The sequence below is a fragment of the Aotus nancymaae genome, unplaced genomic scaffold, assembly GCF_030222135.1.
Source record: "Aotus nancymaae isolate 86718 unplaced genomic scaffold, 86718_ANA_hifiasm-v0.15.2.pri h1tg000020l, whole genome shotgun sequence".
NCBI classification, from domain to species: domain Eukaryota; kingdom Metazoa; phylum Chordata; class Mammalia; order Primates; family Aotidae; genus Aotus; species Aotus nancymaae.
Genome location: NW_026988432.1, coordinates 47900520 through 47916221, shown reverse-complemented (window position 1 = coordinate 47916221; position 15702 = coordinate 47900520). Strand labels below are relative to the sequence as shown.

Sequence of the window (15702 nt, the reverse complement as noted above, 5' to 3'; positions counted from 1 at the left end):
AAAAATGAGAATATTATCAAATTAATTTGATTTGTTAGGACCAGATTCCTTATATTTTTGGTGGCATTATTCTGTGAAATAGTTGGAATTTTTTAATTAGTCCTGTTTCATGGGACCTTAATATGCTGCCAAGTGTACCTGAGCGCTTCATGTTACTATTTCTTACTCTTTTACAACCATGGCCATTTTTTTTCTTTTTTTTTTTTTTGAGACAGAGTTTCGCTCTTGTTACCCAGGCTGGAGTGCAATGGCGCGATCTCGGCTCACCGCAACCTCCGCCTCCTGGGTTCAGGCAATTCTCCTGCCTCAGCCTCCTGAGTAGCTGAGATAACAGGCATACGCCACCATGCCCAGCTAATTTTTGTGTTTTTGGTAGAGACGGGGTTTCACCTTGTGACCAGGATGGTCTCAATCTCTTGACCTCATGATCCACCCGCCTCGGCCTCCCAAAGTGCTGAGATTACAGGCATGAGCCACCACACCAGGCCATTTTCTTTCTTTCTTTTTTAAACACTCCAATGCTGATTTATTTTCAAAAAGGGCTCTGTGTTATTCTATAGCTTGCCTGTTTTTTTTGTATAATTGTACAACCTTTGAAAGTTACATACATTGTAATGATTGAATACTATTAATAGCCATCCAGAAAACACTTTACCTCCCTCCCAACAACCATCCGGGGATAAATAACAGTTCTGAAAATAGGCCAGTTCAATATGGCCTCTACCCTGACAGTAGCAAAAAGTGAAAAGAGAACAGAAATCAACTAAGAGGTATTGCCAGTGTCTCTCCGGAGTGGGGTCCTGGCTGTTGCCTGGGATCACGAAAGGCAGAGCCTGCAGCATGCAGTACAGCAGCCAGCAGACCTTGCAGCCACATCTTCCTCACCCTGGCACACCCACATCCCAACTTAGGTGTCATGGAAATCCTTCATCAGGCTTTTCCTCCGCAGCTCTGCTGTATGCATCTGGTTCTCCATGTCCTCTCTGTCATAGCTGTCCGCACACTCCACTTTCCATGAGAGGTTTTTGATCTCAGCCTCCAGCTAAGCCTGCTGGTATTCAGCTTCTTCCTGGGTCCAGACTCCTCTATGTAATAGGCATATGGATAGGTGTGTTGCAGGGTTTATCGACACTTGGCCAAGAGCTTGGCAGCATTTTGTAGGTACTGCTGGTTGATCCATGTCTCCAGATTGTTCATGACCCTCTCCTGAATCTTCTCGTGAATCGCTGGTATGTCTCTGCCTCTAGCTGCAAGCTTTTGTTGTGGTTTTCCCACCTCTCAAAGCAGAATAAGTACTTCTTGAGGGCTTCCCTTGTCTGGGCTTGTTGGCTCTCTGGTTCACAATGTCAGGATTCTCCTTGTAATGACTGCACTCATAATATTCACTGCCATGAGTCTCCCAATCTCTAGACATATCCAAATGTATTTACATTTGGAGCATTGCATGTGATTGTAGACTCTGCTCTTCTCAATGCAGACATTGCACTTGGGGTGTCTTTAGTGTGAGCACTAATGTAGTTGGCTGTTCCAGAGTTGTCTGCACACTTTGTGAGCCATTTCCGGATTGTGGCGCAGTCTGTGGGTGTTTGATACATCTGATGACACTTGAAACAGAAGACCTCCTTGCACCAACTGCACTGTACTCGGAGAGCTCTAGGCTCCTGTACCCAAATAACCATGGGGCGGTCTGCACCAGGGCACAGCTGGAGCTGCTAATGACTCTCCACATAGTCCCTGAAGAGGTAACATCTGTATTTCTCTTTCAATTCTTCATTGGGAAGCAATGGAAACACAAAGTCCTCTGGTGTATGGAGTGGACAGTCCTGAGCCATACAAGAGACTCCCTCGCCCACGCCGTCCTTGACGAGAACTAAGCAGTGCTGCTCCCAGCAGCTGCGGCAAAACTGATGCTAAAAGGCCAGAGAAAGTAGGTTTTCTTTTTACACAAACTGCATACACACTGCACAGTGGTGAGGAGGATGGGATGTGGGAACATGTTTTGAGGGATTAGGCTGAACTCGAGCCTCAACAAGCAGTTGAACAGAATTGGACTTATATCTGTCCAATATCTCTGAAACTTGCCAGTGGAAATTAACTAATATAAGTTTAGTGACTGAATGAAATACCTTTAGGATAGAGGCTAAGCTGGTCATGTGCTCATTTGAGAGCACCTTCACATTCCTTGTAGGTCAAGCAAGTGAACTGGTACTCCTCCAGATCAGAGGCATCAGCCCCCTGCTGCCCCACATTGCTGGCTACTGCCATGTAATAGTCCTCTATGTCCCCAAGGTCTTCATCCTCTTCTTTATAATTTGGATCATAGTTTTCTTTATTGCTGTCAGACCACTGGCTATTCATATCCGCAAACATCTTAGCATCCAGCTAAGTTGCAGATCAGGAAAGCAGTTGCTTTTCCCCCTCCCCCCAAAACTACCACTTTCTCAAATGCATTAGTATTTTTGTCTTCTGTAATTCTTGGCGATCTCCCAGGAAGATCTCACCCAAATGTTCTATGTAATGTGATTTACACCTGGAGCTGAGGCTCCATGTTCACTAAGCCCAGGCAAGCCAGACCAGGTCAGGTGGGTCCAGAGGGGTCGGATTGGGGAACAGCAGCCAGCCATGGCCACTTTCAGTACGTTTAGAATACAGTGCACATATGTTGAGAACTATGTCACACACAAATGTGTGAAAACATGTGTTTACCTTTTATACTCCCTGATTAGTATTTGGAAAGCAAAATTTTCCCAAATATATAATATGCTAATAAATTGCACAAGCTGCACATATCACCAATACTCTTGAGATTCTGTTTTTGCCAATAAGTTTGAACTTCACAGTTGAAATTCACTGCTTGAAGCTATGTACAATGTGAAAGCTCCATTTAACTAAGATCATTTATGCATATCACTTCTAGATTCTTGGGCATTTTTAAAGTCAAATTATATAGCACTCATCAATCAATTAACCACTAACTGTTTCTGGATGCATACACTGTGATAAATTCTATGTAGAAAAGAAAACAATATAGGGAAGTGAATCATCCACTAAATCTGGTGAGGAAAATATGCCTAGATAATTATAGTATAACATAATATATCTTACAAAAGAGGTAGATTCAAAGTATTTTAAAGTTCAAAGTTGGAAGCTTTTAACCTGCTGAAGTGTAAGGAGAGATTCTTGGGAAAGCTTTACAAAAAAAAAGATGACATTTTAACTGAGTTAAAAAGAGTAATTGTAGTTTATCAGACAGCAAAGAGGTGAGGAAGAAGAAATTCTGGACAGAAAGAATAGCCTATGGAACAGCAAAAAGGCATAGAGGATAAACGTATAGCCGTGGAGGAGAAAGATGTGAATTTTATTCTAGCCTTGTCTGCTTATTCTTTTTGCCACATTGAGCACCTTATGTAGCCTCTCAAATGCCCTATTTTTTCCTTTTAAAATGGTGATAATGATTATACCTCCCTCTTAAAGTTGAGCAAAGATTAAATGAGATAAAAATGTAAAATATTTGATACATTCTCTGTTATAATTCTAGTGTGCAAATATACTCCTTTCATTTCTCTTGGAGGTAGTAAAGCAAGTAACATAAATGGAAAAACTACAGGATAGTTTAGTACAGCATGTGTCGCGTGAGAAATGAGTGCAAGAACGATAACACACATTTGGATGTTTGTGGTAATGGATAGAAATGCCTATAAAAGACTTCAAGCAGAGGAGAGAGGTGATCAGATTTTTGTTCTAGCTGTCTAATGTTGCTGGCAGTGTGAAAAAAGAACAAATGAGGCTGGTAAGTAGGGGCAAGGACACTATTGAAATAATGAGGAGAACGAACAAAGGAGGTACATGTCACAGTAGAGTGAGGCAGAAACTTCACGGAACTTAATGAATTATTGCCCAGGGAGAGAGAAAAGAGGAGTAGGAAGAAGTTAGGAAGAATTAGTCTGGAAGAACTTCCAAATGTCAGGGTCTCACAACTCAGTGAAATAAGGTCAGAGAATACTACGAGAAAAAAAATACAATAAACTGCAGACTGTTATGTTGTTCTAACTATCGGAGCTATAGGACCGAGAGCTGAAAGTGGTGTGTGAAAACTAGAAGCAAAGGGATGACCTCGCAGGAGAATATGGTCCTGAGTTGAGCTTTACATATAAATAAGGTGTGCACTGGGGACTAGAGAAACAGTCATCAGATGAATTTACAACATGAATGCACTAAGCTGGATGGACCAAAGTTTGTAGTACCATATGTCATCGGGTGCATTATGTGTTTGTTTATATATTTTATATATTTATTTGGGTGGATTTATGTGTTCGTTTATGTTTATTTATGTTGCACCAGATTTCATAGAACAGAGGTTCTCAACCCTCAAGTGGGAACAGTTATTATGGCCTGTTAAGAAACTGGCCACAGGCTCATGCCTGTAATTCCACCACTTTGGGAGGCTGAGGCAGGTAGATCACAGGTCAAGACATTGAGACTGACTTGGCCAACATGGTGAAACCCCAACTCTACTAAAAATACAAAAATTAGCTGGTGCATGCCTGTAATCCCAACTACTTGAGAGGATGAGGCTGGAGAATTGCTTGATCCTGGTAGGCGGAGGTTGCAGTGAGCCGAGACTGCACTACTGCACTCCAGCCTGGTGACAGAGCAAGACTCCGTCTCAAAATAAATAAATAAAAATAAATGAATAAAATAAATAAATAAATCAACAACCAACCTGGCTGCACAGCCTGAGACTAGATGAGCAGCCAGCGAGCCAGCATTATAGCATGAGCTCTGCCTCCTGTCAGATCAGTGACGGCATTTGATTCCCAGAGGATCTCAAACCCTATTGTGACCTGCACATGCAAGGGATCTAGGTTGTGCGCTCCTTACTAGAATCTAACTGTTTAATGCCTGATGATCTGAGGTGGGATAGTTTCATCCTGAAACCATCCCCCAGCCCCAGTCCATGGAAAAATTGCCTTCCATGAAACTGGTCCATGGTGCCGAAAGAGTTGGGGACCACTGCCACAGAGGACTGAAGACAGCTAGTGGCTTCTGTACACTCAATCATTGTTGGAAAGAGTGAAGATTAACCTAAAATATTCAGAGGAAAGGATGTATTATAATACAGATTCAAATAATACAGCACAACAGTATAAAATTTGCCAAAAGTTGGAAAATTACTTGTTTTGTGCAGGTCATTTTGAGCAAAGACACTTGGTACCTGGGAGGTAACAAAGCATGGCTTTAAACAGATAGGTCTTGGAATAACAGTTTTACTTTGTTAATGAATTCTATCATATTCAAATTAGAATGATAGATCTATTATTTCAAACAGAATCACCTATAGACATTTTTTCAAGTGTTTTATGTAGCATGACAGTGGTCATTGAATCACTTTTTACAAGAAGTCCTTTTTACTGTTTTTGCTAGTCTTTCAGGTAAAATCTAATTATATTTTTTTTGGTTTTTTTTTTTTGAGACTGAGTTTCGCTCTTGTTACCCAGGCTGGAGTGCAATGGCGTGATCTCAGCTCACTGAAACATCCGCCTCCTGGGTTCAGGCAATTCTCCTGCCTCAGCCTCCTGAGCAGCTGGGATTACAGGCACGCACCACCGTGCCCAGCTAATGTTTTGTATTTTTAGTAGAGACGGGGTTTCACCAGTTGACCAGGATGGTCTCGATCTCTTGACCTTGTGATCCACCCACCTGGGCCTCCTAAAGTGCTGGGATTAAAGGTGTGAGCCACTGCGCCCGGCCCGAATCTAATTATATTTTTACTAATAAGCATCCTATATGGAATATACTACTTAAAAGTTGAATGTCGGCTGGGCATGGGAGCTCATGCCTGTAATCCCAGCATTTTGGGAGGCTGAGGTGGGAGGATTACCTGAGGTCAGGGGTTTTAGACCAGCCTGACCAACATGGTGAAACCCTGTCTCTATTAAAAGTACAAAAACTAGCCAGGCATGGTGTCAGGTGCCCATAATCCCAGCTACTTGGGAGGCTGAGGCAGAGAATAGCTTGAACATGGGAAGGAGGTTGCAGTGAGCCGAGATGGTGATATTGCACTCTAGCTTGGGCAACAGAGCAAGATTCTGTCTCAAAAAGAAGAAAAAAAAAAGTTAAATGTTAACTGATGAAGTAAACATAAAATTCAGTCAGCAGCAATAAAACCAATATGGATTTAGTCTACATCATGAAAATTGGAATAATGAGAAGTTCAAATAGAATACGATCAATGGTGAAGCAACTAGAGATGTTGCACCCAGGCAGAAAAGATTTATAAGGGGACATGGTAGTTGTACTCACATTTTAAAATGACTTCATCAGAAAGTGGAATTAAATGCTTTATATGACTCCGAAGAATAAAATAAGCTTGTCCTTGAAAGTTATAGATTGGTTTGTTTCAGCAAAATAAGTATAAGAACTTTAAAAAATATATATGAATGAAATGATTTTCATCATGAGATATTCATGTCTATATTTCTGAAAGCTCAAAAAAAAGTTGAATGATCACTTTTTGGGGTTTTGTAGAGATAACATATCCCAATTTGTTTCAAGGGGCTCCATCACTCACCAGGAAACACCTGACATATGTTACATCCCTTTGGAGCTTCTGATTCATTATAAAGCTGCAATAATATCACATATCCTGCAGGGGCATTGTGAAGAATATAAATGTTTGACAAATCAGAAGATGACTAACACATAAAGGGCACTTAACAAACGCTAGTTGAACACGAATATGAAAAATTCAACTGGGTTTATGACAAGCACTACAGTTAAAATATAGCTCAAAGAATAAAGCTGTCAGGTTTAAAAATACCTATTAAAACACTGGTATATAGAGAAATCCATATAGGCCTTCTTTTATGAAAATCCTTTATGTCTTTCATGAAGCTTTACAGTTACCAGAAGACACCAGTCTTTCCCCACCATCACAGAAACTGGAGCAGAAAGAGTATACTATCAATAAACATTAAGTTCACCTGCATATAGCAACAACAATAAAATAAATTAATTAAATAACATAGTAGTAGTTTATTTCTCTCTGAGATAAGAAGAAACTCTGAAAAGACAGTCTAGTTCTGATGTGGCAACTCCATACTCTTCAGGGTCCCAGGTTCCTTCCCTCTTGCTGCTCTAACCATCTTTATTGTCCTATCCCATACTGGAAGATAAGTGCTTATTTTCCAGTCATAATTTTACACATTTTGGTCAGTGGGAAGGAAAAGAAGGAGATCCAAGAAGCAGATACAGTCTCCCATTGCTTAACAGTAGAGATGAGTCCTAAGAAGTACATCTTTAAGTGATTTGGGCATTGTGCAAACATCATAGAGTGTACTTACACGAACCTAGACGGTATCTATATCATCTGTATCTATACCTATACCTATATCTATACAGAAATAAGATGTCCCAGCACCATTATTTTCCCTACTTGATCTACAATGCCATTATCAAGTGCTATAAATCAGGTTTCTGTATACGTGCATTATAATTTTCCTAGCCCACCATCATATGCATGTTCCCTAGTTGTCTGAAACATCCTTATGCAGCACATGGTTGTAGTGTAGAAGTTGCACAAGATGCTTTCAAAGACATCTGATTGGCCAAAACATAGTCATTAACTATGTCTCTGTGCAAGTGATGCTGGGAAATAAATTCTTTCTACTGGATGGCAAAATGTCCGTTGAAAATTGAAGTTGTTACTGGAGATGAAAGGCTGAAGAATACTGGATTGGCACCTCTGCCACAGGTGGATGTACTCAAATACAGAATTTTCTTTAGGAAGTAATTTTGTACCTGTTTCAACACCTGAACAATGTAGGCTTTAATTCTCAGAGATTCATATGAGTATAGCCAAAATTATTTTTCCCTGAAAAACATTCAAAACGAAACTGATCACCAATTCAAGAATATGCTAGAAAATGTAAAAGACATTTTATCAGTTTATCTGATATTCAGAAATATGATTTCCTACCATACTCACTAAGATTAACTAACATCAAATATCAAACTCTAACCTTAAAACCAAAATTTATTAACTTGTGGAATTATTAGCTATACATCATTTAGAAACTTGGAAACTATATATTAAATTTAATTTGTCTAGTTTTAGAATAGTAAGGATTTTTTTCATAGCAGTATTAAATAAATAAGATAAGCTACTTATATGTAAGCCATTCCCTATTTTTAAGAAAATTGTGCCGTCACCCTACAGAAGATATTTATTCTTACATATTTGGTTAGAGGATAACTCACTTCAAAATAATTTCAATTGAAGTGTTTGTAACATGAAAGATGATCCAAGATAGAATATCATTTTATAGGGACCAACATGGCTATCCTATATATATAGGTGAGGTTTCGTCTTACTGTGACTTTTTGTTAAGTGTTTAAGTTACAATGAAGCCATATTTATGCTTATGGAGGAAAAATTAAGTTTTGGCTGTATACTCAAAAAGAAATGCTTATGCAACAAAAGAAAATATTTTACTATATCTGTTTTAAAACTTTCAAATCATTTAGTTAAAGAGATTTTTTAAAATAATTCATAAGTATAATAGCTATCTCTCACTTAAAATTTATTAATCATGAAGCCAGTAAGTGTTGATTTTTTCTTTATGTAATACTTCATGAATTAATTTTACAAATTGATTTATGATATACTATAATTTCTCCTGTCAATATATTTTAAGAAATATTTATAATATAAAAATTTTTATTTAAAATTATAAACATGTTTGACTTCACTCAAACTACTAAGGTAAACTGATAAGGTAAACATCAACATTAATGCACAAATAAATTTTGAATTACCTATCCAATTCTCTCCCTTATTACACACTTATTTCAATTTATTTGGAATAGAAATTTTCATAGTATAAAAATATAACTTTGGAAGCACTGGAAACATATCCATTATCTGAGATATGAAAATGTCCTAAGAATAAAATTATATTTTAAAAGAGGCTTTAGAAACATGCTTAACATGACATAATTGAATGTTAAATCTGTATTGAATTCAGTGTCATTAGCAAATGATAAACTTCTAAAATTAACTATATTGTCATCTGCTTAAAAATGTGGGAGGATTCTTAAGCTCTCAAAGCTTCTATTCTTTGACTTTAATGTAATACACTGAGAACTTCATTATAATGTAGTGTTCAAAACATATCGCCAATTTTTAAAATAAATCCATTTTGCTGTTAAGCTAATATAACAGTTTATAAACAATTTCAGATGGGAGTTCTTGAAGTTTTTAATAGTATTCATCTTTAACAGAGCTCTTTTTTATTTCATTGAAAGTAAATTATGTTTCAAAATCTAAATTAACTAATTGAAATATTTACAATTAACAACATAAATACACTTCCTTAATTTGAAGTTCATCATCTCTCAAGACTTCAATAACAGCTCTTAATATATTTCCCATTCCCTAATCCCCTTCAACCCACAACAAAAAATGTGATTAATATTGAGAAACAAATGTGGAACATTCTAAAGTAATTTTTATTTGTCTGTGCCAAATTAGCTAAAAATTTTTAACTTATGTAAATGAAGTCCTTTATTCCTATATGCATCTTTATTCTTATGTTGAAATTCTAAACTGAGAAAATAACAATTGCCATCACTTATTGAGCACATGCTAGATTTCACTTTCTGTACTAACCGCTTTGCTCATATTATTTCACCTTATTATCTTAACATCAGTATAAGAAGGCCATTGCTCTTACGAAACCCTGGAACGTTATTATATTGGCTTAAGCTTTCACTACAGATAATCGTGATGGAACTGTGATTCAAGACCAAATTTATGATTTATTTTTATTTATTTTTATTTTTTTTAAAGACGGGGTTTCACCATCTTGGTCAGGCTAGTCTTGAACTCCCGACCTCAGGTGATCTGCCCGCCTTGGCCTCCAAAGTGCTTGGATTACAGGCGTGAGCCACCACGCCCGGCCAAATTTATGATTTTAAATGCTGTTCTCTTGACCATTATACTCTACTGTTTTGCAGATATTCTTAACAAATACAAACAGTAAAAATCAATCATTTAAACGTATTTGCATGTTTTGCTTTGGAACAAGACTTTTCGTTTTATTTTTAATTTTATATTTAATATCTCTGACCATTACAGACACGTAAGGTATAGGTAAAATAGAAATAAATATTAACCTGTTTCTCTTAAACTGATTAAATTCCACGTTTAAGATATATTCAATGCTTTTACAAAATAAGAAGCACTTGGAAAATATATTAAACAAACTAAGAAATATAAATACTCTGTTAATTATTCTAATTGTTCTCATTACAACGTGGCTTCTTCTGACAGATATATTTTGCAGAAATTCTATACCATTAGAGGGTTGACCTGTTCACATATCCAGCAGCTGAGAGCTCTAAAAAACAAGAATTGGGTTCCTAGTATGTTAAAAGCAGCTTTGCTACCTTCCTCTCCTCATATTGTCTCAGTTTGATGTTTTTTGAGATGTGGTAAGTTCAGCTGATGTTTGCTAAGAAACCTAGTCACAGCCAACTACCCCCACATCTTCATATTCCCTCATTTGAATTCCTGAGAAAGTGGCAGAAGCAAGGAAAAGTGATCATTTGGGAAATACAAGCACAAAGTTATCAATAGTCAAGTGCACAAAATGCTCACTTTACAGCTCTATAATAAATCTAGATATAACACACAACCTGGACTCAGATGAGGAACATTAAAGCAAACTCATCCATAAAATCAACAATTGCTTAGTTTCTTCTTTTCCTCTGTTCTTCTCTCTCACTCTTTTCTTTCCTCCCTCCCTTCTTCCCTTCCTGCTTTTTTCCTTCCTTTCCCTCTTTCTTCCCTTCCTTCCTCTATTTGTTCCTTCCTTCCTTCTTTCTTCATTCCTCCCTCCCCTCCTTCCTTCTTTTCTTCCTCGTTTCTTTCCTTTCTTCTTTTCTTCTTTTTACCAGGTGCTCGTAAGTAAAGTAGAAATTTCAATATTGATTTTTCTGTTTCTTAATGTTATTCTGCTCTTGGTCTGCTGTTTTCTAGGTATATTTCCCTGAAGATTTCCTTTGTTCCCGTTACGTGAATAGATTGCATATCTGTTTTTCTGGCCTTTAAATCTTTCCCAATGCATGGTCTAGCATCTCCCTTGCCTTCTTGACACAGTTTTCTTGATAAGATTATTGTACCCCACGTTCCATATGTTGAAAACTGAAATTATAACTATCCACTAAAAATAACTTATCCAATTAACAATACAAAAGATAAATGAAACAAAAAGCTGGATCTTGGAAAAGATGAACATAATTGGTTGACCATTAGCTTGATTAATCAAGAAAAGAAGAGAGAAGATTCAAATCGACTGATTAGAAATGAAACTGGAGTCATTACAAGCAATACCACAGAAATATAAAAGATCATTTGAGCCTACTATGAACACCTCTATGCACATAAACAAGAAAATATGATGAAATATATAAATTTGAGGAAACATACAATCCTCCTAGATTAAATTAGAAGAAATAGAAATGCTGAACAGATCATTAACAAGTAGAGAGATTAAATCAGTGATTTTTAAATTGCCAAAAAAAAAAAAAAGAAGTCCAGGGCCAGATGGATTCACAGCTGAAATCTACCAGATATTCAAAGAAGAATGGAGGCCAATCTTAATAAAACTATTCCAAAAAATTGAGAAAGGGGAAATCCTCCCTAACTCATTCTATGAAGCCAGCATCATCCTGATACCAAAATTAGTATAGGGCATAACAAAAAGGAAAACTACAAATCAATATCCCCAATGAACATAGATGCAAAAATTCTCAACAAAATACTAACTAAATACAATAGCATATCAAAAAGATAATACATTATGATCAAGTGAGTTTCATCCCAGGAATTCAGGAATGGTTTAACATATACAAGTCAATAAATGTGAAACATCACATTAACAGAATTAAAAACAAAAAAACATATGATCAGTTCAATAGATGTGGAAGTAACATTTGATAAAATCCAGCATTCCTTTAGGATAAAAACAGTCAACAAACTAGGCATAGAAGGGACATACCTCAAAATAATAAAAACTATATATGGCAAACCCACAGCCAACATCATACTGAATGAAAAAAAATTGAAAGCATTTCCAGTGAGAACTAGAACAAGACAAGGTGCCCACTTTCACCACTTCTATTCAACATAGTATCGAAAGTCCTTATCAGAGTAATCACACGGGAGAAAGAAATGAAGGGCATCCAATTGGAAAAGAGGAAGTCAAAATATTGGTGTTTGCTGATGATATGATAGTACACCTAGAAACCCCTAAAATCTCCTCCAAAAGACTCCTAGATTTGTAAACAAATTCAGTAAAGTCTCAGGTTACAAAATCAATGTACACAAACCAGTCGCCCTGCTATACACCAACAATGACCAAGCTATGGATAAAATTAAAAACTCAATCCCTTTTAGAACTGCTGCAAAAACAAAACAAAACACAATAACAAAACCCTAGGAATATACCTAACTAAGGAGGTGAAAGATCTAGACAAGGAAATCTACAGAACACAGCTGAAACTTTCTCATTTCTATTGATGTCACCTTTATAGTCACTCATATCCTGGTTCAAAACATGAGAGCATTTCCAATTTATTCTCTCCTCTTCCCTTTCTGAGTCCCACTGATCCAGTCCTTATTCAGGTTTTCTTTGTTTCTTTCCTTGACTGAGAGCATTCCTCTTGACTGACTTCCCTCCTCCCTGTCCCTCTTTTTGTCAATTCAACTTCCATGTTCTCATATTAACGTTTCTAAAATTCAAGTCAAATTACATCATTGAAGAGACTCAAAGAAATCTAGTTTTATCTTGTATTAGTCCTCATAGCATTCACTTAATTTAAATATAAGAAATTAGCTTACACGTTCCAAACTTCCATAATCCAGGCTTTACCTTTTCTGTTCATTCTGTTTCTTCTCTTTTGCCTCAATCTGCCTCTCTTCCTTTAAGACCTAACTCAAACCTCACTTCTGCATAATTGTTTTGTCTGAAACTATAATCTCTATGTTATATGTTATCCGAACCCCTGTATACATTTAGTAAATATGTACCTTATGATACTCCATTCTATAATTTAGTTATTAAAATGTTTGTCCCATTTTTCTCTTCCTTCTTTCCTATAACTCTTGTTCTTCATATATTGTTCTCCATAATGCCTAGTAAAATGGTCAGTGATCAACATATATTTATTAAATTGTATAAAATTAAATACTACATGTATTTTATAGTATTAAAACAGTGTACAAATGATAATAGTCTAAATATTAATTTTATTTTGAAGCATGAGGAAAAAAATTGTATTTACATAATTGAAAGCTAGAGGATACCTTATAGATCAACTATGTAACACCGGCATTCATAATTAAAAAAATTTAAGATCCAAAAGTTTGACTCTGTACCTCAAGACATGTAACCAACCAATGGCAGAGAAACTGGAATCCAAGCTTGTTTTCTCCCAAGATAATTATTAATTGATAAGTAAAACTGCTGATTTGAAACAACTAAAAATGCAGAATAGGATTTTAGATGTGTCTACAACTTTCTTTCTCCTTTTTTATTTATCAAGTGCAATATAAATTTTTCCTATTAAATCATATTCAAATATTAACAGAGTTTTTGGTAAACGTGGTAAAATATTGCCAGTTTAAAAAATCTTCTTCATTCAATTTCAACTCAATTTAATAAAAACAGTCAAAGATACTTCAAATTTAATAAAAAAGAAAGCCCAACCTCTTGTCATAAGCCTCAAAACTTGAAGTCCACACTAAACACAATGTTTGTTGAGGCCCCTGGGCACCCTACATTCATTCCAACCTTTGCATTGGAAGTGGTACATTGAGAAAATCCTAGTAATTTTTATAATATTATAATACTTGAACAAGAACAAATGGCATGGATATTGTCTTCTTACTTGGAGGACATGAAAATCATTTCCAGGAGAAAGGCATGAAATAGGAGAGGCAAACAATTTGAATATGCTTTCCCTGATATTTAAAAAATAGGCTTTAGGGATTCTTCCTCAGTTGAGGGAATGACATTAAGTTGCAAGGATATTTCCCATGAAAATAGGAAGTACTTCCCAATAGGTGGATTAAATCCTGGTACAGAATATTTTGCTCATTATACAAAGTACCACAGATTAGTAGTTCCAAGCAGGTTCTATCTCAGCTCACCCTCCTTACCATGGGATGGACTACCCCAAAGTCAGTAAAACACATTCACAGTCCTTGAACTGAGTCAGAGGAAATGACAACCATGCCCCAATAATGATAAAAGGTGAGTAAAACAGAAGTCAATTACACAAAATTGAATTATTATTTCAAAAGTCTGAAAAAATTTCCATTTGAAGTCTAAGCAAGAGTTTTAAAAATAAGCATGCCAGAGAAATAAACAGAAGTAAAAATGGGAAGGATAAATGAACACATCTGAAAAACAAGAAAAAAATACAATACAGAGAACAAAAATTGCATTTCTATGATGACTGTACCATAGAAGAACTTAATGAAAACTTACTTTTGATAAAACAAGAGATTAAAAAAATAAAACCATAACAATAAAACAAAAATTCAAATTACAGAGTTAAGAAAAACATTATAACAAAAAAAAAATACTAATAAGTACAATTTTGGGATGTCCCCTAAAATGAGCAATTTCCTGATTAAGCACACACAGAGTGAGTTCCACCCCTCATACTCCAGATCTTCCAGTTAATATATAAGTTCACGCTTACATATGAATAGAGAGGTGAAGATTTACAGATATTTAAGAAAAGTTTTCAACATGAAAAATAGAGACCAACAACAACAGCAATAAAAAGTCAAGCGCAAGAAACAACAGAGAAAGGCAAAGGCATTGAGCAAGCACGTCTCCAAAATGGTAAACACATACCAAATGAGCATAGGAAAAGTTGCACAACATCACCAATTATTATGGAAATACAAGTCAAACCACAATGAGATATCACCTTGCCCCATTAGGAGGGCCATTATCAAAACCAAAAAAAAAACAAAAAACAAAAACCCCTGGAAATAACAAGTGTCAGTGAAGAGGTGGATAAATTGGAATTCATGCACTGTTAGTAAAAATGTGAATGGTTCAGCTGCTATAGAAAACAACATAGTGGTTTCTCAAAAATGCTAAAAATAGAATTACCTTATGGTTCAGCAACTCCATTTCTGGTTATATATCTAAAAGGACTGAAGACTCTTAAATAGACAATTGTATATCCAATGTACACAGCAACATTATTCACAAATAGCCAAAATATAAAAACAACCTACATGTCCATGAGTGGATGAATTAATAAACAAAATGTGGCATATGCAGACAGTGGAATATGATTCAGCTTTAAACAGGAAGAAAGTTTGTGCTACAAGATAGATAGACCATGAGGACACTATGTAAAGTAAAATAAGTCAATCACAAAAAGACAAGTACTGTGTAATGCTACTGCAGTATATAGAGTAGTCAAATTCATAGAACTAGATGGCAGAATGGTGGTTTCTAGAGGCTTGAGGAAGAGAGAAATGGGGGGTGCAGTTTAGTGTGTATAGAGTTTCAGTATTGCCATAATACAAAGTTCTGGAGATTAGTTGTACAGCAATGTAAATATATTTAACATTACTGAACTGTGCACTTAAAAATGGCTAGGACAGTAAAT

The 15702-nt window shown here is 36.1% G+C and overlaps 1 pseudogene; it reads right to left on the bottom strand.

Annotated features, from left to right (window-relative positions):
* Window positions 1–907: 907 nt before the first annotated feature.
* On the bottom strand, window positions 908–2370 carry LOC105713482 (E3 ubiquitin-protein ligase ARIH2-like; annotated as a pseudogene).
* Window positions 2371–15702: the final 13332 nt, after the last annotated feature.